General features: G+C 41.6%; 1 non-coding gene across 1 annotated transcript; it reads right to left on the minus strand.

Annotated features, from left to right (window-relative positions):
* Window positions 1–742: 742 nt before the first annotated feature.
* LOC121135758 lies at window positions 743–849 on the minus strand. The gene has a single exon (XR_005872872.1). It is a non-coding gene; the product is annotated as a U6 spliceosomal RNA (small nuclear RNA).
* Between the last annotated feature and the right edge of the window lie 2,376 nt (window positions 850–3,225).

The raw sequence follows: 3,225 nt of genomic DNA on the forward strand, positions 1-3,225 counted from the left end.
CATGGGCCCTGGGTAGGCTCTCTAGCACTGAAGTACTCCCCAGGCCTCGTTTTACTTTTTATGTTGAGGCAGGGTCCAAGTTAGCCTTGAACTTGAGATTCCCCTGTATCAGCCTTCCATGTAGCTGGAATGAGAGCCTGAGCCACCAGGCCTGGCTGCTCATCGAAACTGTAATAAGCATATGGCAAGGTGCTCATTTGAGAAAAGGGAAGTTCAGTTTACAACAGGAATAAACAAGTATCTGGTCAGCAGTGACTCCAAAGCCCGTCTTTCCAGGCATGGGAAGGCCATGATCTGGTCAGAAGAGACCCAGCAGACCCAGGCTACTAAGATGCACATATGGCCAATGCACTAACTCGTACCACACACTTTGGACAGTGTAGAGGTGTGGAAATTATTCATGTCTTTAAGTGTTTGCATGGATGTGTGTTTTGCAATAGCTAATGCACGTGTTATGAGCATTGTTCTGATATCCCAACATAATAAAAAAGAATGAATAAAAGCATGTTTGTTTCTTTTTTGCTTTGTTTTCCTTGGGGAGAGGAGTTTTGTTTGTTTGTTGAGACAGGGTTTCTCTGTGCCCTGGCTATTCTGGAACTCCATTTGTACATCAGACTGTCCCCAAACTCACAGAGATCCTCCTGCATTTGCTTCCTGAGCACTGGGATTAAAGGCATGTGTTACCATGCCTGACTATGTATGTTTACTTCTTAAATTCTTATTTTGACAGACAAATTTTAAAAAATACATGGAATGCTTCATGAATTTGTGTGTCTTCCTTGTACAGGGGTAATGCTAACTTTCTCTGTATAGTTCCAATTTTAGCATATGTGCTGTCAAAGCCAGTATATTAGATTCTTAAGATGCTAAAGATTTTAGTTACTTCACCTGGGTTTGTGGAGCTGTGCACATGAATGAGCACCCAGAACCAAGAGCAAAACACCCTCCAGGAGCAGGAAGTCTAAGGTCAACCCAGTCAACTATCGGGACATCACCATGCCCATCAATTACATTTGTATTCATATGTACATGTATGCATATGTGCATGCATAAACTTATGTATGTGGTATATGTGTATGTGAGTGCATAGGTTCATGTATGTGTAGTATATATATGTGGTATGTGTACACATGTGTGCATGAGCTTGTTTGTGTGTGATGTTTATATGTCTGTGAACATGAACTCTTGTATGTATTTAGGATGTGTATGTATCAGTACATGTTTGCACATATTTTTGCTTGTGTATTAATGTGTAGGTTTGTGTTTCAACATGAGCTTTCTTGCCACTCTTGACATTATGAAGTCCCAAGTATGGTCCATGTCTACAATGTTTTACAGGAAACTATTAGCTTGTTCCCTTAGAGTCAGGCCCTTGTGGGTTCCCACAAGCCCAGGGTGAAGCCTCAGTTCCACATCCTGCCCAGCTCTTGGAACTGCCTGTTTTCTAGCTGTCAGTCATTCTGAGTGGCAGGAGGTGAGAACTGGTTTCTATTTTAATTTCCATAATTGTCAGTGTGTTGAGTGTCTGCTGCAGTTGGTTTTGAAATATCCCTCACATGCTCAATTGTTTGAACATTGATCCCCAGGGATAGTGTTGTCTGGGAAGCTAGGGAATTTCTGGGAGGTGGGACTTGATTGGAAGCTGATCACTGGAATAGGGAGTTATTGTGTGACTTTTCCAGGGGAGTTATGAATAAATGTCTATTCATCCCAAGCACATCACAGACAACAGACCAAAAGTCTGTTCAGCTTAGTGATCCAGTGAGATTAGGGTGCAACTGACAGGAGTATGGGCAAGGGTGTAACTTAAAGTCAGCTGCAGCACCGACATGACCACTCCAGCATCAGTGACAACTTGGTAAAGCAGCATCCCTGGAGCTCCCTGCACAACATGTAGGCAGTTCCATGGAAGACTCTCCTTTTTAGCCATCATTATTGTTCACATAATCTCAGGGTGAAGGGGGGCTTCCAAGTCTTACGTTTCATGGTCTTCCAGAATCTTGTAACTTCCCCTTACATCTTTGATTTTAAACAGACTCATAAGGAGCAGCTGCACAAATGAAACCTTGAGGGTTACAGTCAGCCTAGGATATCTAGCAACTTTACTTTGCTTCCTGGTTGGCTAAGATGTGAACAAGCTGCACACCCCACTGTCGCCATGACTTCCTCCACAATGATAGACTGCATCACCCCAGTCTCTTAGCCAAAGTAACCTGGCTTTGTTGACGTTGCTCATTCTTTGGTATTTGTTCACAGCAACAAGAAAAGTGACTGCTGCTGTGTCTCTGCCTGTAATGTGTGTGCTGCTGATAAACTTGCTTAAATATTATTCCTGATGTTTTGAGTTCTTTGCTTCCTTCTTAAATTTTGAGAGCCCATAACCTAGTCTTGTCACAAATCCATCATTGACTAAGTGAGTCGCAAGTATTACCTCTAAGCCATTGGATTGTCTGTTACTATCCCTTTTCTTTTTTTTTTCATTAAAAGCAAATTTTCACTTTAAGTTTTATTTATTTATTTATTTATTTATTTTGTAGAAGTATGACCTCCTGTTATGGCACACATGTGGAAGTCAGAGGACAACTTACAGAAGTCAGTTTTCTCCTTGCATGGTGTGGTCCTGGGGAGTGAACTCAGATCACTAAGCTTAGTGGCCAGCACCTTTTCTTACTGAGTCATCTTGCTGCTACAAAAGGGATGTTCTATTACGGTGCACAATAGCTTAATGTGAATTGCCTTTGGAAAGATAATGCAAAAACAAACAGGAGGAATAATAAAAACAAATATATTACATTTTAGAAGAAAATAATTGCTTGCTCAAGACTTTGTTTTAAAAGGGGAAATTTAGAGGTGTGTCAAGCATTTTAAACCAAAACAAATTTTTGTTATTCTTTTAGCATGATGAAAGAAGAATAGCACACTCCCTGAGTGAATCAGTGTCATTAAGTTAGCCACCTGGGCCACAGAAGCACTCTGAGAAACACTGATCTAAGCCACTCTCCAACAACTCTTCTTTAACCCACTTTACTGTTGTATGCTTTAATTATTCACCCCTCCTCCTCCTCCTCCTCCTCCTCCTCCTTGTCCTCTTCTATTCTTCCTTCCTCCTTTTCCATTCCCCTCTTCACTGGGTCCAGCCTGACTTGGTCCCGAAAACCTGACTAGGACAGCAAAGAAATGAAGAAAGTACAGTTAGTCTCTCTCTCTCTCTCTCTCTCTCTCTCT

The sequence above is a fragment of the Mesocricetus auratus genome, unplaced genomic scaffold (assembly GCF_017639785.1).
Source record: "Mesocricetus auratus isolate SY011 unplaced genomic scaffold, BCM_Maur_2.0 Super-Scaffold_4256, whole genome shotgun sequence".
In the NCBI taxonomy this organism is placed as follows: Eukaryota; Metazoa; Chordata; class Mammalia; order Rodentia; family Cricetidae; genus Mesocricetus; species Mesocricetus auratus.